General features: G+C 41.3%; 1 long non-coding RNA gene across 1 annotated transcript in view; it reads left to right on the forward strand.

The window, feature by feature from the left end:
- The first annotated feature begins 561 nt into the window (after nt 1-561).
- LOC145518864 (uncharacterized) overlaps nt 562-21,457 on the forward strand; it is an 87,888-nt gene continuing 66,992 nt past the window's right edge. The window contains exon 1 of the long non-coding RNA XR_014063360.1: nt 562-1,539. This is a non-coding gene — a long non-coding RNA (uncharacterized LOC145518864). The remainder of the gene's footprint in view (nt 1,540-21,457) is intronic.

Consider the following 21,457-nt stretch of genomic DNA (forward strand, 5'->3'; position numbering starts at 1 on the left):
GAGAAATGTGTGGAGATTTCTTAAAAAGCTAGGAATAAAGCTACCATACAACCCAGCAATCCCACTACTGGGCATATACCCTGAGCTCCAATGTTCATTGCAGCACTATTTACAATAGCTAGGGCATGGAAGCAATCTAAAAGCCCATCAACAGATGAATGGATAAGGAAGTTGTAGTAAGTAAACACAAAGGAATATTACTCAGCTATAAAAAGGAACACATTTGAGTCAGTTCTAATGAGGTGGATGAACCTCGAGTGTATTATACAGAGTGATGTAAGTCAGAAAGAGAAAGGCAAATACCATATACTAATGCATATATATGGAATCTAGAAAGATAGTACTGATGATTCTACTTGCAGGGCAGCAAAGGAGATACAGACATTTTGGACACAGTGAGGGAAGGAGAGGGTGGGGTGATATGACAGAATAGCATTGAAACATATACATTACCATATGTAAAATAGATAGCCAGTGGGAGTTCGATGTATGACACAGGGAACCCAAAGCTGGTGCTCTGTGACAACATAGAGGGGTGGGATGGGGAGGAAGGCAGGAGGGGATTCCAGGGGGAGGGGACATGTATACCTAATACTGATTCATGTAGATGTATGGCAAAAACCTTCACGATATTGTAAAGAAATTACCCGGTAATTTAAAAAAAATTTAAAGAAACACGGTGACAATACAAAAAGAAATGTGAAGGGACATTCCTCAGGCCCTACATTACCCAAATAATTGGGCTGCCACGTTAGTAAGTCCAGAAGTATCTGAACCTCACAAGCAAGTCATTAACCACTCTGCAGGCCAGAATTTAACTTGGGGAGAAAAGTTGTAATGGTCGCACATTGTATCTCTGTCTTTTTGCTTCACACATTTTTGCTCAGCCAAAATACCATGAGCACAGCTAGAAATGTGAGAATTTTCAAGGAAAAGCCTCAGGTTGATGATGGAATCCAGTCTGTTGTCAGTCAACAGAAGATCGCCTTTGTCCTTTGAGATGCTGTGGGGTCACCAAAGGAATGAGATTCCCCACTTATCTGCCTTACATCTTCAACTCTCCAAAGTAAAGCCCTGACACAGAAGGAAGTATTGAAAAGCCTCATGTGTGAAACTCTGACTCAAGCAAAGCCATGTATTCACTTCCCTGGTTCTTCTCAGATTTACCGGCTCTCCTGGACCAAACTTCTTAACAAGTACCTGATTCTGGTTTCTCCTTCTCTTCAGATGAGAAGCAGTGTAGCAAGCCAGGAAGAGAAAGAAGATGTCAATGGGAGCTACAGACGTGGTCAGAGCCAGTGAAATGTTAAGTCTAGAGTCATAATAATAATAATAATAATGAAGAAAAACAATTCTAGACCTAGAACCATACTTTATATAAGAATTAAATACTGTAAGCAACTTAAATGTCCATTGACAGATGAATGGATAAAGAAGATGTATGTATACACAATGGGCTATTACTCAGCCAACAAAAGGAATGAAATTGCGTCATTTGCGGAGACGTGGATGGACCTAGAGACTGTCATACAGAGTGATGTAAGTCAGAAAGAGAAAAACAAATTTCATATATTAGTGTATGTATGTGGAATCTAGAAAAATGGTACAGATGAATCTATTTGCAAGTCAGGAATAGAGAAGCAGACGGAGAGGGCAGACACGTGGACGTGGAGGGGAATGGGGGGTGGGATGAATTGGGAGATTGGAATTAACATATATACACTACCATATATAAAATAGATAGCTAGTTGGAACCTGCTCTGTAGCACAGGGAGCTCAGCTCGGTGCTCTGTGGTAACCCTAGATGGGTGGTATGTGGGTGGGTAGAGGGAGATTCAAGAGGGAGGGGATATACATATGTCCCCTATAGACATATGTATACATATGTCTACATATGTCTATGTGTACACAGAGCTGATTCACTTCATCATACAGCAGAAACTAACACAATATTATCAAACAACTATAACCTTATTTTTTAAAAAAAGAATCTATACTGTATACTCATGATAACAATTCTGAATCAAGAACTGACTAAAATGCTCTTCCAGAGCATTAAATAATGAGCTAAAATTGACCATAAAATATATTGATGAACTCAAAGTCAAATAATATTCTAGCAGGAAGTAGATTGTACCATATGAAGGAAAGCAGGTTTGCACCAAAAGTGGACCAAAAAATAAGAGAAAAATGGAAGAAAAAAAAACAAAACAAAGAAAAACATTGATTTGACAGCAACCGCTTTCCACAGCATGTAACAGAGAGTAAACCTCTGGCTTCTCACTAAATCTGGGTCACAGGAGCTCAACATGGTTTTTTTACGGACGGCTTAGAGAAAAATCACCGGCATTAGGGTTTCCATCAAGGAGGAACCACCAGGCAACAAGCCTGGAAGCTCCAGACACAACCCCCTCCTGGAAAGGTGTGTTCACACAAGAAGGAGCCTGCTCAAGGAAACTTCTACACAGAAGCTGGCAGCACAGACACACTGCCTGGGGCTAGTGCAGGCTGCTCCCAGGGTGTACTGGGCACGGGGGTGTGTGTGTGGGGGGGGACCAGTTGTACACATAGACAAGCCCCGAAATGTGCATTTGCATACGTTTGGGGAATGAGGGGGGAACAAAGTCATGTAAGGAAAGCAACGCAGGTTGAGTAGGATTCCTCTGTCTTCTCCTCTTGTTCACCCATAGGCAAGGCCTAGGGGAATTCTTCTGAAGATGTGCGAGTTAAATTGGGATAGTGCCATGACAGTCTCTGATTTTGTTCAAAGACTAGGGAGCAGAAATGTTTCCTTTCCTCTATTTCTGAATCTATGGAAATGTACACTCCATTTCTGAAAGATTTTTGTTAAACTCTGTTTAAAATAATAGAAAAAATATTTTTGACCTTTACTTAGTTAACCTCTTTGTAGTGGGTGACTCCAAGCAAGTTGTTAATACTTTATATATATATATATTTTTAATGGAAAAACAGGCCATTTTAAAACCATGAATACCACTGTGGTTGAGAATATCAGTGTTGCATATGAGGGGCACCACTGGGGACCCCATTGTCTGCCAACTCCCCTCATTCTGGAGTCTCATGTTTGCTGGATGTCAGGTCCTCTCTGATGTCTATCCAACTAGAGGGGAGGAGGGGTAGAGGGTAAACCACCATGAAAGAATACAGTAGGGGCTCCACCTGGCCTGCTGAAATTTACAGAGGCTGCCAAAGCAGCTCTTCACCTATGGGAGAACAACCCCTCCAAAGGGCATTTCCCTTTTCTGGCTGTTGTCTCAAAGTCTTACACTTTTTCAGTCTCAGTTTTGCTGAAGAAAAGACCAGGAAGTATATACACTCAAGAGACTGCCCCAATCCATTTCCTATTGATGTCCTATTGGTTCAGCCACATCTGGGTTCTCAGAGTAGAGCTCTTTAGAGAGTAGACTTGGCTGAGAGTGCTCCCTGGGTAAGGCTGAAGTGGACAACCTCCTACTTTGTTTCTTTTCTTCTACGATGGAACCTAGAGAGCCGCCACTTTCTCATATTTGAGTTCTCTATCCTCTGCTTGTACACAGTCTTGAATGCTGCTGCCAGAGTCAGCAGAAGAGGCAGGCTTTCAGACCTAGTCATGCCCAGTCTCCAGCTCCTACCATGGATACACATGTGAGAATCAATACCACCCAGATTCTCTCTTTTCCTTGCATGGTGGAGAGTGCCTGGTGGTCACCATGACTCTGTTCAGTCCTAGAACCCATATCTGTTGGCCTGGCCATCCTTGGTCTTAACCACATGGCCTTGGCCGTGGAAGATTCCATGCTGCTACAGTGTGAAGCCAGACTCCTTTGGTGCTGGTCAAGGTGCTGACTATGTGGCAGGCAGAACCCAAATTCTTCCTGCAAATGCAAGGAAATGGAGCAGTACATCTTGTTCTGATGGAATGACTCAGTAACTTGTTACTTAGGAGGGGCCATCATCACTGTGCTTCCATATATTCTTTGTTGACCCTCTCTCAGCTGGGGTTGGGGATGGAGAGTGGGGGATAGGTGCTCTAAGGGCAGCACACTCAGCAAGAACATGCAGCTTAATTCTGAGTAGAGGCACAGATGGGATGGAGGATAAGAAGCTTGGAGTTAAGGTTCCTAGTCTGGAGGCCAGTGTGCACCTCTGGAGCTAGTTTGAGGAAGGAGAGAGATGGCTGGGAAGTCCATAGGCTCTGCCAGGGCAGCAGGAAAGGATAGGGGATGAGAGGAAGGCAGAGATGGGGAACAAGATGCAAGGATGGAGCCAGTAGGGTTTAAGCCTGGACTATAGCAGAAAGGTCCATAGTAAGTGAGAAGAACATCAAGGCCAGAGGGGAGAATTGACAAGGAGGAGAGTTCTAGAGGGTGCAATATCATGATGACGGAAGGTCCTAGAGAGAGCGGTATTGAGGAAAGTCTTCCCTGTCTCTGTAAATGCATTATAGTTATCTAAACTGTCACATTACAAGCAAAATCCTTGTTTACAAGGAATTTACAATTTAGTTGATGATGCATCATATTCCCTCAATAGAAGGTTAAGTAAAAACTCAAGTAGCACAGGGCAAAGTGACCAGTAGGTGGTATCCAGAATGAATGAGAGTTCTAATCAGGGAGAGTTCAGATTGGATGGGAGAACAAGGAGAAACTGGAATCTGATTTGAATCTTGAAGGAGAGGGCAGGCTTTGGAGAGGAAGAGGTCAGGGGATGGATGTGCCAGATAGGAAGAATGTACCAGGGTTAGCAGTAGTAAGAGGCAGCTTTCAGATCTAGGAGAGTTGAGTGAGCTGTGTTATCAGGAAAAATACGGCAGGCAGGCCAGGGCTGGGCCCTCTGTAAGAGGGACAAGTGGAAGATGCCTGAAGGACAGCGAGGAGGCCACGGCAATGTACTCTCCCAAGGACACAGAGGAGAGAAGGCTGTCAATACATAATGGGCCAGAGTTCAGCTATGCTAAATCACCTTAAATATTAGCAGTATTACTGACCTAGGGGATTACACTGCAGCAAGATACAATATGTAAAATTAACACACAAAAAGAAAACCATCAGAAAAAGGAGAATTAGTCAGTCTTTAAAGCCTAGCAACTGATATTTGGCCATCCTCATAAAACTCTGTCAAGAAGAAGGGAGTTTTACCCAAATGATTTATAGTCTTTTGGCTTCATAGGTAAGAATATAGTATGGGGGAAATGCCAGCATCTGAGGGCTTGAGTAGATATTCAATTGGATGAATAAATAAATGGACAAATGATCTTATTAAATATTCAATTAATCTGATTCTTCTTCTCTTTCTGACTCACCAATCAGTCTTTTGATTGTAACTTAACATTCTTTTTAGATTTGCCTGCAGAGAGGTAATTACTGATTGTAGACATTTTAGGTATTCTAGTCTTCCCAGGTGGTGCAGTGGTAAACAATCTGCCTACCAATGCAGGTGACTCAGGAAATGTGGGTTTGATCCCTGCATCAGAAAGATCCCCTAGAGTAGAAAATGGCAAACCACTCAGTATTCTTGCCTAGAAAATTCCATGGAGAGTGGTGCCTGGAGGGCTACAGCCCACGGGGCCGCAAAGAGCTGGACATGACTGAACGACTAAGCATGCATAATCTCCAAAATAAGAATTTCTTGCCGTAAAATAAGAAACTGGCATTCTGATTTTCTACATCATGACTCTGGCTAATGGGAAAGACATGCTTTTGGTTTCTGAGAGCTGACTACCAGACCCTAGACGGTGGTCAGTTTGCTGGCACAAAAATCATCCTTGTATAAGATTTCTTGAGGACAACCTTGTCATGGTGGAGAAAGTGCTGTAAGGAACATGATTATGGAAGATCTTAAATGCCCTTGTGACAAGTATTGAGTTTATTCTGTAGGTGCTTGGGTGTGGTTCAGGTCAACAAATACTTACTGAGCACTTGCTATGGGAAAGACATTGCTCTGTGGGGAGGAAAACATCCATAAGCAGTCTGTGTGGAACCTACACTGTAGGGGGAAGGCAGCTCCTCATAAAACCACTTACGATGGACGTTGAGATGAAGGAATAAAGTGATATTCAGGAGGGGAGTGGCAGTCACACTGGGCCTTAAAGGTGGAGGATCATTTTTAACTTGCAAATCTAGGAGAAAGGCCATTTTAGAATATGGTAGCCACGTAAGGGATGAAAAAACCTTCCTTGTGCCTGAAGCAGGATGATGAATATGGAAGGTTGAGTGGAGCAGACATAACCTTGATCAATGAATGGGCTATCCTCCAAGTAATGGAAGTTTATGAACAGGTGAATGATGCAAGTAGATTTTCTCTTTAGAAAAAAGTTAAAGGATCATGAATAATGAATTTTAAAAAGATATTTGGAAGGAGAGGTATAAATTATAAGACTGTCTTGTGTATCAGGTGAAAGATGAGTCAGAAGTAAAGGGAATGTAGTACGGGTGGAAAGAAAAGCGCAGGTTCTCAGCAGAGTTCTTAACTCATTATTGGCTGGGGGATTCTTTTTTTTTTTTTTTTAATAAATTTACTTATTTTAGTTGGGGGCTAATTACTTTACAATATTGTAGTGGTTTTTGCCATACACTGACATAAGTCAGCCATGTGTTTACATGTGTTCCCCATCCTGAACCCCCCTCCCACCTCCCTCTCCATCCCATCCCTCTGGGTCATCCCATTGTCCCAACCCTGAGCATTTGTCTCATGCATCGAACCTGGAATGGTGTTCTGTTTCACATATGATAATATACATGTTTCAATGCTATTCTCTCAGAACGTCCCACCTTCACCTTCTCCCTCAGAGTCCGTAAGACTGTTCTATGCATCTGTGTCTCTTATTCTGTCTCACATATAGGGTTATCGTTACCATCTTTCAAAATCCATATATATGCATTAGTATACTGTATTGGTGTTTTTCTTTCTGGCTTACTTCACTCTGTATAATGGGCTCCAGTTTCATCCATCTCAATAGAACTGATTCAAATGTATTCTTTTTAATGGCTGAGTAATATTCCATTGTGTATATGTACCACAGCTTCCTTATCCATTCATCTGCTGATGGGCATCTAGGCTGCTTCCATGTCCTGGCTATTATAAACAGTGCTGAGATGAACATTGGGATACACGTGTCTCTTTCAAGTCTGGTTTCCTCAGTGTGTATGCCCAGCAGTGGGATTGCTGGGTCATATGGCAGTTGTATTTCCAGTTTTTTGAGAAATCTCCACACTGTTCTCCATAGTGGCTGTACTAGTTTGCATTCCCACCAACAGTGTAAGAGGGTTCCCTTTTCTCCACACCCCCTCCAGCATTTATTGCTTGTAGACTTTTGTATAGCAGCCATTCTGACGGGCGTGAAATGCTACCTCATTGTGGTTTTGATTTGCATTTCTCTAACAATGAGTGATGTTGAGCATCTTTTCATGTGTTTGTTAGCCATCTGTATGTCTTCTTTGGAGAAGTGTCTGTTTAGTTCTTTGGCCCACTTTTTGATTGGGTAGTTTGTTTTTCTGGAATTGAACTGCAGGAGTTGCTTGTATATTTTTGAGATTAATTGTTTGTCCGTTGCTTCATTTGCTATTATTTTCTCCCATTCCAAGGGCTGTCTTTTCACCTTGCTTATAGTTTCCTTTGTTATACAAAAGCTTTTAAGTTTAATTAGGTCCCGTTTGTTTACTTTTGCTTTTATTTCCAGTATTCTGGGAGGTGGGTCATAGAGGATCCTGCTGTGGTTTATGTCAGAGAGTGTTTTGCCTATGTTTTCCTCTAGGAGTTTTATAGTTTCTGGTCTTACATTTAGATCTTTAATCCATTTTAAGTTTATTTTTGTGTATGGTGTTAGGAAGTGTTCTAGGTTCATTCTTTTACAAGTGGTTGACCAGTTTTCCCAGCACCACTTGTTAAAGAGATTGTCTTTGCTCTATTGTATATTCTTGCCTCCTTTGTCAAAGATAAGGTGTCCACAGGTGTGTGGATTTATCTCTGGGCTCTCTATTTTGTTCCACTGATCTATATTTCTGTCCTTGTGCCAGTCCCATACTGTCTTGATGACTGTAGCTTTGTAGTAGAGCCTGAGGTCAGGCAGGTTGATTCCTCCAGTTCCATTCTTCTTTCTCAAGATTGCTTTGGCTATTCAAGGTTTTTTGTATATCCATACAAATTGTGGCATTATTTGTTCTAGTTCTCTGAAGAATACCGTTGGAAGCTTGATAGGGATTGCATTGAATCTATAGATTGCTTTGGGTAGTATACTCATTTTCACTATATTGATTCTTCCGATCCATGAACACAGTATATTTCTCCATCTATTTGTGTCCTCTTTGATTTCTTTCACCAGTGTTTTATAGTTTTCTATATATAGGTCTTTTGTTTCTTTAGGTAGATATATTCCTAAGTATTTTATTCTTTTCGTTGCAATGGTGAATGGAATTGTTTCCTTAATTTCTCTTTCTGTTTTCTCATTATTGGTGTATAGGAATGCAAGGGATTTCTGTGTGTTAATTTCATATCCTGCAACTTTACTATATTCGTTGATTAGCTCTAGTAATTTTCTGGTAGAGTCTTTAGGGTTTTCTATGTAGAGAATCATGTCATCTCCAAACAGTGAGAGTTTTACTTCTTCTTTTCCAATCTGGATTCCTTTTATTTCTTTTTCTGCTCTGATTGCTGTGGCCAAAACTTCCAAAACTATGTTGAATAGTAGTGGTGAGAGTGGGCACCCTTGTCTTGTTTCTGATTTTAGGGGAAATGCTTTCAGTTTTTCCCCATTTAGGATAATGTTTGCCGTGGGTTTGTCATATATAGCTTTTATTATGTTGAGGTTTGTTCCTTCTATTCCTGCTTTTTGGAGGGTTTTTATCATAAACGGATGTTGAATTTTGTCAAAGGCTTTCTCTGCATCTATTGAAATAATCATATGGTTTTTATTTTTTAATTTGTTTATGTGGTGTATTACATTGATTGATTTGAGGGTATTGAAGAATCCTTGCATCCCTGGGATAAAGTCCACTTGGTCATGACGTATGATCTTTTTAATATGTTGTTGGATTCTGTTTGCTAGGATTTTGTTAAGGATTTTTGCATCTATGTTCATCAGTGATATTGGCCTGTAGTTTTCTTTTTTTGTAGCATCTTTGTCAGGTTTTGATATTAGGGTGATCGTGGCCTCATAGAATGAGTTTGGAAGTTTACCTTCCTCTGCAATTTTCTGGAAGAGTTTGAGTAGAATAGGTGTTAGCTCTTCTCTAAATTTTTGGTAGAATTCAGCTGTGAAGCCATCTGGTCCTGGGCTTTTGTTTGCTGGAAGATTTCTGATTAGAGTTTCAATTTCTGCGCTTGTGATGGGTCTGTTGAGATTTTCTATTTCTTCCTGGTTCACTTTTGGGAAGTTGCACTTTTCCAAGAATTGATCCATTTCTTCCAAGTTGTCCATTTTATTTGCATATAGTTGCTGATAATAGTCTCTTATGATCCTTTGTATTTGTGTGTTGTCTGTTGTGATCTCTCCGTTTTCATTTCTAATTTTGTTGATTTGATTCTTCTCCCTTTGTTTCTTGATGAGTCTGGCTAATGGCTTGTCAATTTTATTTATCTTCTCAAAGAATCAGCTTTTGGCTTTGTTGATTTTTGCTATGGTCTCTTTTGTTTCTTTTGCATTTATTTCTGCCCTAATTTTTAAGATTTCTTTCCTTCTACTAACCCTGGGGTTATTCATTTCTTCCTTTTCTAGTTGCTTTAGGTGTAGAGTTAGGTTATTTATTTGGCTTTTTTCTTGTTTCTTGAGGTGAGCCTGTATTGCTATGAATCTTCCCCTTAGCACTGCTTTTACTGTGTCCCATAGGTTTTGGGTTGTTGTGTTTTCATTTTCGTTCCTTTCTATGCATATTTTGATTTCTTTTTTGATTTCTTCTGTGATTTGTTGGTCATTCAGCAGGGTGTTGTTCAGCCTCCATATGTTGGAGTTTTTAATTGTTTTTCTCCTGTAATTGACATCTAATCTTACTGCACTGTGGTCAGAAAAGATGCTTGGAATGATTTCAATTTTTTTGAATTTACCAAGACTAGATTTATGGCCCAGGATGTGATCTGTTCTGGAGAAGGTTCCGTGTGTGCTTGAGAAAAAGGTGAAATTCATTGTTTTGGGGTGAAATGTCCTATAGATATTAATTAGGAGATATCAATTAGGTTAACTGATCTATTGTGTCATTTAAAGTTTGTGTTTCCTTGTTAATTTTCTGTTTAGTTGATCTGTCCATAGATGTGAGTGGGGTATTAAAGTCTCCCACTATTATTGTGTTATTGTTAATTTCCCCTTTCATATTTGTTAGCATTTGCCTTACATATTGTGGTGCTCCTATGTTGGGTGCATATATATTTATAATTGTTATATCTTCTTCTTGGATTGATCCTTTGATCCTTAGGTAGTGTCCATCTTTGTCTCTTTTCACTGCCTTTGTTTTAAAGTCTATTTTATCTGATATGACTATTGCTACTCCTGCTCTCTTTTGGTCTCTATTTGCATGGAATATCTTTTTCCAGCCCTTCACTTTCAGTCTGTATGTGTCCCTTGTTTTGAGGTGGGTCTCTTGTAGACAACATATATAAGGGTCTTGTTTTTGTATCCATGCAGCCAGTCTTTGTCTTTTGTTTGGGGCATTCAACCCATTTACATTTAAAGTAATTATTGATAAGTATGATCCCGTTGCCATTTACTTTATTGTTTTGGGTTCAAGATTATACACCTTTTCTGTGTTTCCTGTCTAGCGAAGATCCTTTAGCATTTGTTGGAGAGCTGGTTTGGTGGTGCTGAATTCTCTGAGCTTCTGCTTGTCTGTAAAGCTTTTGATTTCTCCTTCGTATTTGAATGAGATTCTTGCAGGATACAGTAATCTGGGCTGTAGATTATTTTCTTTCATCACTTTAAGTATGTCCTGCCATTCCCTTCTGGCCTGAAGAGTTTCTATTGAATGATCAGCTGTTATCCTTATGGGAATCCCCTTGTGTGTAATTTGTTGTTTTTCCCTTGCTGCTTTTAATATTTGTTCTTTGTGTTTGATCTTTGCTAATTTGATTATTATGTGCTTTGGTGTGTTTTGTCTTGGGTTTATCCTGTTTGGGACTCTCTGGGTTTCTTGGACTTGGGTGATTATTTCCTTCCCCACTTTAGGGAAGTTTTCAACTATTATCTCCTCAAGTATTTTCTCATGGTCTTTCTTTTTGTCTTCTTCTTCTGGGACTCCTATGATTCATAAGTTGGTGCGTTTAACATTGTCCCAGAGGTCTCTGAGGTTTTCCTCATTTCTTTTAATTCTTTTTTCTTTTTTCCTCTCTGTTTCATTTATTTCTATCATTCTGTCTTCTATCTCACTTATCCTATCTTCTGCCTCCGTTATTCTACTGTTGGTTCCCTCCAGAGTGTTTTTGATCTCATTCATTGCATTATTCATTTTATAATTACTCTTTTTTATTTCTTCTAAGTCCTTGTGAAACCTTTCTTGCATCTTCTCGATCCTTGTCTCCAGGTTATTTATCTGTACCTCCACTTTGTTTTCCAGATTTTGGATCATTTTTACTATCATTATTTGGAATTCTTTATCAGGTAGAGTCCCTAGCTCTTCCTCTTTTTTTTGATTTGGAGGGCATTTATCCTGTTCCTTTACCTGCTGGGTATTTCTCTGCCTTTTCATCTGTTTATATTGCTGTGTTTGGGGTGGCCTGTTTTCTGGCAGTTTGTGGTTCCTCTTTATTGTGGAGGTTCCTCACTGTGGGTGGGGTTAGACGGGTGGCTTGTCAAGGTTTCCTGGTTGGGGAAGCTTTGTCGGTGTTCTGGTGGGTGGAGATTGATTTTTTCTCTCTGGAGTGCAATGAAGTGTCCAGTAATGAGTTTTGAGATGTGAATGGCTTTGGCGTGACTTTGAGCAGCCTGTATGTTGAAGTTTAGGGCTATGTTCTTGTGTTGCTGGAGAATTTGCGTGGTATATCTTACTCTGGGACTTGTTGGCCCTTGGGTGGTGCTTGGTTTCAGTGTAGGTATGGGGGCGTTTGATGAGCTCCTCTCATTTAATGCTTCCTGGATTCAGGAGTTCTCTGGTGTTCTCAAGATTTGGACTTAAGTCCCCTGTCTCTGGTTTTCAGTCTTATTCTTACAATAGCTTCAAGACTTCTCCATCTATACAGCACTGATGATAAAACATCTAGGTTAATGATGAAAGGTTTCTCTGCAGTGAGGGACACCTGGAGAGGTTCACAGAGTTACATGGAGAAGAGGGAAGAGGGAGATAGAGATAGCCAGGAAGAGAAGAGGGGAATCAAAAGGGGAGAGAGCAAGCTAGCCAGTAATCACTTCCTTATGAGCTCTCCACTGTCTGGATCTCTCAGAGGTGTTCATGGAGTTACACAGGGAAGAGAAGAGGGAGGAAGGAGACAGAGGTGGCCTGGAGGAGAAAAGGGGGACTCAAAAGAGGAGAAACAGATCCAGCCAGTAATCAGTTCTCTAAGTGTTCTCCACAGCCCAGAACACACAAAGAGATTCACAGAGTTGGGTAGAGAAGGAAAGGGGGAGTGGGAATATGGAGGCAACTTGGTGGAGAAAAAGGAGAGCTAAAAGGGGGAGAGAGCAATCAAGCCAGTGATCTCGTTCCCAAGTAAAAATGGGTGCTGAAGATTGGGTTCTTGAAGATACACAGTTGATAACAAATACTAAAAAGCAAAGATTAAAAATCTAGAGTAGAGGTTCAGTTCAGTTCAGTCGCTCAGTCGTGTCCGACTCTCTGTGACCCCATGAATTGCAGCACGCCAGGCCTCTCTGTCCATCACCAACTCCCGGAGTCTACCCAAACCCATGTTCATCGAGTCGGTGATGCCATCCAACCATCTCATCCTCTGTTGTCCCCTTCTCCTCCCGCCCCCAATCCTACCCAGCATTAGGGTCTTTTCCAATGAGTCAACTCTTCGCATGAGGTGGCCAAAGTATTGGAGTTTCAGCTTCAACATCAGACCTTCCAATGAACACCCAGGATTGATCTCCTTTAGGATGGATTGACTGGATCTCCTTGCAGTCCAAGGGACTCTCAAGAGTCTTCTCCAACACCACAGTTCAAAAGCATCAATTCTGCGGCGCTCAGCTTTCTTCACCGTCCAACTCTCACATCCATACATGACCACTGGAAAAACCATAGCCTTGACTAGACGGACTTTTGTTGGCAAAGTAATGTCTCTGCTTTTAAACATGCTATCTAGGTTGGCCATAACCTTCCTTCCAAGGAGTAAGCGTCTTTTAATTTCATGGCTGCAGTCACCATCAGCAGTGACTCCGGAGCCCAAAAAAGTAAAGTCTGACACTGTTTCCACTGTTTCCCATCTATTTCCCATGGAGTGATGGGACCAGATGCCATGATCTTAGTTTTCTGAATGTTGAGCTTTAAGCCAACTTTTTCACTCTCCTCCTTCACCTTCATCAAGAGGCTCTTTAGTTCTTCTTCACTTTCTGCCATAAGGGTGGTGTCATCTGCATATCTGAGGTTATTGATATTTCTCTCGGCAATCTTGATTCCAGCTTGTGTTTCTTCCAGCCCAGCGTTTCTCATGATGTACTCTGCATATAAGTTAAATAAGCAGGGTGACAATATACAGCCTTGAAGTACTCCTTTTCCTATTTGGAACCAGTCTGTTGTTCCATGTCCAGTTCTAACTGTTGCTTCCTGACCTGCATACAGGTTTCTCAAGAGACAGGTCAGATGGTCTGGTATTCCCATCTCTTGAAGAATTTTCCACAGTTTATTGTGATCCACACAGTCAAAGGCTTTGGCATAGTCAATAAAGCAGAAATAGATGAGTAGAGGTTAGGTTCTCAAAAATACCATATTAAAAAAGGAGAAAGAAAAGAAGAAAAAAAGAGAAAAAAAAGGAAGAAAAAAAACCCCACCAAAGTCACAAAAATTATAAAAATAGATATATATGAAGTTTACTTTAAAAATAATGTCATAAAGAAAAAAAAAGAAAAAAAAGAAAAAATAAAAGTAGGGTCTTTTTTTTTTTGCAAGGTTATAGTAGGTTATAAAAATGAAAATTTAAGGAGTAATAGGGGACTTAAAAATAAAAATAAAATAAAAAATAAAATAAAAAAATTTTAAAATTAACAAAAAAATAATTTTAAAAAGTTTTAAAAATTTAAAAAATGAAACTAGTAAAAATGTATCTTGGACTTTCTCTGGAGCTGTTATGGACTGTGTGGAGTCGGTTCATTTTTAGATAGTTTCTTGGTCCAGCTTGTACTTCTCAAGGTCTCTAGGTCCCTTCCTATGTAGTCGGTGCTAATTACAGGGTTTTAATCTGTTGCATCTCTCACTTCCAAAACGATTACTTCTGTTTCTTTTAGCTTCTTCTGTTTGCTGGTCTCTTCAGTGTTTAATTTCTGCCCTGACACAAGGGGGGCGGTGGTGGTCACTTTTTTTTTAGTCTCACTTGTTCAGTCGTGCTGTGGGGAGGGAGGAACACTGCAAACAAATCTCACTGGCATGTGCTCACAATGTTTCAGCCACTCTGGGTTTGCCCCGCTCACGGCGTGTGTGCTTTCCCAGTCTACACTGCTCAGGCTCTAGGTTGCACTGCCGGGAACTGTCTGAAGCGGCCCCTGGGGTTACCTGTATTTCCCAGGTCTAAGCCGCTCAGGTTCTGGTTCCTGGGTACTTCACAAAAGCGCGACTTTGTTGGGCCTGGGTTTTGAGCCCTTCCCAGGTCCGAGCAGCGCCAGTGATCAGGTTTTTGCCTAGCGCGGTCGGGGGCTGCACCTTTTTCCCTTCCCCCGACCCAGCCGCTCGGTTTTCTGGGTGTACAATGGGCGCAGCTTCCCAGGTGTGCCGTGCTCTCCCCTGAGGAGCTGATCTCTGGCTGCAACCCTCTCGGCAGGTGTAGACCCTCCAGAGTTCCAAGTAGTTCTGGTTAGCAGAGAGCTCTCTTTGCAGTTTGCTATAGAATGCCTCTCTGGGGCCCTGATTCCGCCCTTCCGGCTCTCGCTGCCCTCCCCTTCCTGTCTCCTGCTGGGGCTGGGCCGGTCTGCGGCTGGTTTACTCTGCTCAGTCCTTTGTTCTGTGAGCCGGGCCTGGCGGTGTCTTTCTTAGGTTAGGGCTTTTCGCGGGAAAGCTATCCCACGGTCTAGGTTGCTATCTCAATCTAGTTCCCTCAGATTGCCCGGGGGGCATTCAGGCTCAGCCCTAGCCCAAAGCAATTCGGCCCGCCCCTCCCTGCCCGCTCCGCCTGCTAATTGGGGAAGCGTGGGTCTGGGCTATGCGCCCGCTCCCGCTGGGAATTGCTGCTAGGTACGTAACCGCGGGGTTTAATAATTTATTTATTTTTCCTCCCAGTTATTTTGCCCTTTGCTATTCCAAGGCTCGCCACCGACCCGCCGGAGAGAGTGTTTCCTGGTGTTTGGAAACTTCTCTCTTTTTTTAAGACTCCCTTCCTGGGACGGATCTCCGTCCCTACCTCTTTCAGCTCTCTTTTTATCTTTTATATTTTGTCCTACCTCCTTTTGAAGACTATAATCTGCCTTTCTGTATGTCTGATGTCCTCTGCCAACATTCACAAGTTGTTTTGTGAAATTTGCTCGGCGTCTAAATGTTCTTTTGGTGAATTTGTGGGAGAGAAAGTCGTCTCTCCATCCTATTCCTCCGCCATCTTAGGACCGCCTCCAGTATTATCCTGTAGTTTTCTTTTTTTGTGGCATTTTTGTCTGGTTTTGGAATTAGGGTGATGGTGGCCTCACAGAATGAGTTTGGAAGTTTACCTTCTCAAATTTTCTGGAAGAGTTTGAGTAGGATAGGTGTTGGCTCTTCTCTAAATTTTTGGTAGAATTCAGCTGTGAAGCTGTCTGGTCCTGGGCTTTTGTTTGCTGGAAGCTTTCTGATTACAGTTTCTATTTTTGTGCTTGTGATGGGTCTGTTAAGATCTATTTCTTCCTGGTTCAGTTTTGGAAAGTTATACTTTTCTAAGAATTTATCCATTTCTTCCAAGTTGTCCATTTTATTGGCATATAGCTGTTGGTAGTTGATTGGGGGATTCTTGCAGAAGCTAACAACTGTGGCCAGCGATTTTTATTTTGGCTGGCCAAAGCTTAAGTTTGCTATTTCACTAACACTTTGTGGGTTACTGCATTCTATAGTTATACTTGTGTGGTGTGCTAAGTCACTTCAGTTGTGTCTGACTCTTTGTGACCCTATGGACCATAGCCCTTCAGGCTCCTCTCTCCATGGGACTCTCTAGGCAAGAATACTAGAGTGGATTGCTATGCCCTTCTCCAGGGGAATCTTCCGGACCCAGGGATCCAACCCTGTCTCTAGTTTCCTGCATTGGCAGGCGGGTTCTTTACCACTGGAACCACCTGGGAAGACCTACACACCTGACACCCCTGTCAAGTCTTCTAATTTTGTATGGGATGTCTTCAATCCACTCTTTTGAAGAGCAGCCCTGGGAGTTTCATTTTCACTTTCTGTATTAGAATCATTCACTCAGGGTTTTTGCCTATTTATTTATGTTTTTCGGACACCCTGCACAGCAAGACCTGTGGGATCTTAGTTTCCCAACCAGGGATCGAACCTGTGTCCCCTGCATCCCTGCATTGGAAGCATGGCATCCTAACCACTGGACCACCAGGGAAGTCCCAGGTTTTTTTTCTTTTTGTTGGCCCAATATTCACATCGTCTGAATCAGAACTATATTCTGAAGAACTCTCATCTTCTGAGACATTAGTAAATATGTCACTTGGACAATCAGAAAGTATCTGCATAATTTTCACCAAAAAAAATCTTCACTCAAAATCTTGTGATGCATCACTTTTGAAAATTTTATGTTTGTAATATACACAAGGTTGAAACAAAACCCTAATGGAACAGAATGTGAATGATAATGACAATTCTAAGTTGTATAATGAACCCTTGATCAGTTTTAAGCTCTAACAACTTCACACAGTAATGTTAATTGTACCCTTCTCTAAAATGTACTGATACGTCTCTGGTCAATGAAGTTTGGGTAACAAAAGATACGTTAATATGTCTCTGGTCAATCATAGTGGCCAAGGGGCTCCTCCTATAAGTCTCATGAGTGAGCTAAGGGGATGCACAAATCTCAAATTTGTGTGTCAGATTTTGTGGAAATGCACGTGTGAATTTAACTGGGGAGAGGATTCTATTAGACAGCATCCCCCAACAAGCAGATGTCAAGATCCTTTTAAACACATAAGAATTTTCTTAGGCAAAATTCCTTGGGGAGAAAATGGGGAGGGAGCTGGGAGAGGCTGGGAGAGCCTTCAGAGAGGGAAGGAAGGAAGTTCTGGTAGAATCCTTTTAGAATGCTATTCCATCTAAGGAAGTTTCAAAAAAGCCCGTAGAGGAATCTTCCAGCCAAATTACTCAGAGGAGTCCCTTGTCTCTCAGGAATGGCTGGGCCTTAATATTCCTGCTGTGTTTAGTAATTGTCTGGGAACAGCCAGTCAGAGGCATAGCTGGGATGCAAAGGCAGTAGCTCTGTTTTTAAGCACAGCAACCAGGGTGCCCAGTCAATGACGCTCCCTGCAACTGGAGGTCTGAGAGGCCTGGTCTCATGACCACCACAGGGGCACACGACTTTTACTGGATGCCCAAAGTGGCTCATGACCAATATGCAGTTAAAACATCACCTTTCTAGAAACTATTGAGGTATAGTGACCAACATATGCCAATAATTTTCTGTGTATCTAAGCGAATGAGGGTGCCTTTGCCTAACGCACAGTGTGCAGGGTGAGACAGAGTGCAAGAAAATGTCCTTTGTTTCTGCCATGTTGTATTTGAGGTGCTGGTGAGAGAACCCAGTAAATAACTGTTAAAGCTGCAACTCTGTGGAAGAGAATATTCATGGAGAAACTGAGGGGCCAATGGGAACAGTAGACATGAGTAAGTGTCCCTCAGGAAGAGGTAGATTGAGCTGAGCAGAGGGTCAAGTGTCTGTCTGAGAGCGGGCAGTAGGACATGGCAGACCCAGTATGTTGCTGAGAGAAGAGAGGGTAAGGGTGAGAAGCGATCCAAACAGGAAGGAGATCATCACTAGAGCACTTATATCCTAAAAGCAATGAGGACAGGATCTAAAAAACCTTGGGGTTGTCAGAAATGCCAGATGCTTGCAGAATATCAAGTAGGGAGAGGTCCAAGAAAGATGACAATATTTTAAGAATCAAAGAATCATGAAACAGAGACCTCATCTTACCACTCTATTGCCTCCGTGTCTGCAATCTCCCTGCATTTTCATGAAGGACTCTTTACTATGTTCAATTTTTTCTCAACTTCAAATCAGGAAATGTATGGGGTGGGGGGTAGGAAGGAGGCTGGAAGAATCGGGGTCAATCACAAAGAAACAAATGGTGCTCATTCAGACAGGTCTTAGATATTCTTTTCCTCTTTCTGTACCTTGAGAAGTTGTCATCCAAATCCCACAACACAAAAACTAAACAATACCTAACACTTGTTATGGTAAATATTTTAGGCCTATTGCATATTTATTTTGAAAGCTTACCATAGCATATATAGATGATAGGTATCATCTCGTACTGAGTTCATTGTTGAAAGACAAGTTTTCTAGGGTGAGGATATTTTCCCCTGTGTAGTGTGAGAACTGGAAATTTGTACTATTGTCTGATTGTTCAGAGATGCTTCTCAGTGCCAGTTATTTTTTAATATTTATTTATTTATTATTTGGCCGCTTTGGGCCTTAGTTGTGGCACACAGGCTTCTCTGGTTGTGGCATGTGGGCTTAGCTGCCCTGCAACGTGTGGGAACTCAGTTCTCCGATCAGGTATTGAACCCATGTTCCCTGCATTGGAAGGCAAATTCTTAACCACTAAACCTCCAGGGAAGTCCCTCAGAGCCAGGTATTGATCCATGTTATTTGATGACTAAGACTGCAATTCCTGTAGAGAGTAAGCATACGGAAAATTGATTCGAGACTGGTCCATTTGATCAGCATGTCTTGTCTTTTGCAAAATGGTAGTGTTGATTTTCTCCACTAGGTTACTCATGCTCTGTCTGTAAAGATCCAGATGACTCATCTCCTTGATTTTTCTTCTAGGAATATTTTATCTCTAGTGTGAAATTTATAGTTTTAACTTATTAGAAAATGCAAACTTGTAATATAGCACACTTCCTTTTCCCCCTTATTACAGAGCATTACTCTATACTTAATTATAATAATAGGTTCCAGGTAAGACGACTTCTAGAGAAATACCTGGTTAATATATACTTGCTGAACGACTGAATAAATGGATTAGCTCCTTTTGACCAACTCAGTTCTATTTCTGTTGTAAATGTCATATTTTATGTTGTGCTTCAGCTTGTAAATTACTTTGGGTTATCTTGGAAGTAGATGGAGAGTGAATCTGGAATTCAATCTACAAAACAAGCAAGCTGCACCTATGATAAAAACAAGACAATGAGTTTCTCTGATTTTTGTCATGGCTTAGCATAATAATGTAATCTACAAGAGCACAAACAATATGGGTTTCATCTTTGTGGTAGGTCGAGAAGAAAAATCACCATTTCACCATTTTTAGTTACTACTTTGAGCTGGTTCAAGGAAACAGGGTCATAGGAGGAGTGTGGTCTTTAAAGTCAGACAGATTATATAAAACTTACTAAAGTTGTGACCTTGGGGAGCTAAATAGCTTCTCTGAATCTCATATTCTTTGTAAAAATGAAGCAATAAGACCTCATATCTTCTAGGGTGGTGTATGAGTTAAGTGAGATAAAATATGTGAAGCCCTGGAATATGACCTGACAATGTTAAGTGTTTAGAGGACTTCACATTGATCCCTCCCTTTCCTGTGAGCATCAACACAAGTAAAAATGCAATTATGGGAGAAGAAAGGCAATTAAGGAACACTCAATTTTCCTAGCTTTTATAAATCAAGAACATATTTATGAGCTATATTTTAGTGTGTGGAAAAAACAGAAAAACACAAAAAACCAGGCACAAAATCTCGGGGTTCTCTTGTATTATCATAACTGTAAAAGGCATTTTTTCCTTGGCCATTTAAAACCTGGTGTTTCTGAGTCCTGTGAGGAAGTGCACAGATCACTCACTCTGCTTCAGATATTGACATTCCTGTGAAGAAGAGATATTTCCTATAGGATTATTACTCATCATGACTGAAGTTCAATAGATAAATTAAAAACCCAGCCACTCCTCAGCTCCGGAAGTGACTCACTGCTCAAGGAATGCTCTCTGTTTACTTCAAGATGGGCTTAAAGAGGCCCTGAATCAGAATTGCTCCTTGTCAAGGGGGCCTCTGGACCATTACCAGAAGAAATTGTGGGTTGTCTCATAGAATTGCACAGGCATTTGGCTGAGTGCTTTCTGGAGCTTGTCCTGCAAATTCCTGTAATTTAGACGAGGTCGCTTGTTACCCATTTTAGCTGACTGAACAGTTTGAATCATGGGTGTGAAAAGGCAACTGATGCCATAGTTAGCAGAGACCTTCCAAGAATGTGCTATTGCCATTCTGATCATGTGTAAGTGGGGCCATGAACTACAGTAAACTCTTTATTTTGCAGAACACACACACACACACAATTTGTTTAAGAATAATAGTGGTTCAATAACCAAAATCAAATAATCTGAATTCAATTTAAGCATTTGAATTTTAAAATGTCTCTGAGTAGACATTTTTCCAGAGAAGACATACAGATGGTCAACAAGCACAGGAAAAAATGCTCAAATCACGACTTATTAGGGAATACAAATCAAATCACATCCCCTCACACATGTTAGAATGGTTATTGTAGAAAAGGCATTTGTTACTTCTTAGTAACAAATGTTGGAGAGGGTGTGGAGAAAAGGGAACACTTGTACACTGTTGGTGCGGATGTAAATTGGTGTAGCTATTATGGAAAAGAGTATGGATATTCCTCAAAAAATTAAGAGTAGAACTACCATGTGATCTAGCAATTCCACTTCTGGAACTATATCCGAAGACCATGAAAACAATGATTTGAAAAGATACATGCACCTCTATGTTCATTGTTGCATTCTTTATAATAGCCAAGATATGGAAATAACCTAAGTGTCCATCGGTGGATGACTGGATAAGGAATAAGTGGTGTATATACGTAATGAAATACTGCTAAGTCGCTTCAGTCGTGTCCGACTCTGTGCGACCCCATAGACGGCAGCCCACCGGGCTCTGCCGTCCCTGGGATTCTCCAGGCAAGAACGCTGGAGCGGGTTGCCATTTCCTTCTCCAGTGCATGAAAGGGAAAAGTGAAAGTGAAGTCGCTCAGTCGTGTCCGACTCTCAGTGACCCCATGGACTGCAGCCTACCAGGCTCCTCTGTCCATGGGATTTTCCAGGCAAGAGTACTGGAGTGGGGTGCCATCACCTTCTCCGAATGAAATACTACTCAACCATAAAAAAGAATTGTATCCTGTCATTTGCAACAACATGGATGGACCTTAAC

The sequence above is a fragment of the Giraffa tippelskirchi genome, chromosome 8 (genome assembly GCF_054371585.1).
Source record: "Giraffa tippelskirchi isolate mGirTip1 chromosome 8, T2T-mGirTip1v1.2.pri, whole genome shotgun sequence".
Classification (NCBI taxonomy): Eukaryota; Metazoa; Chordata; class Mammalia; order Artiodactyla; family Giraffidae; genus Giraffa; species Giraffa tippelskirchi.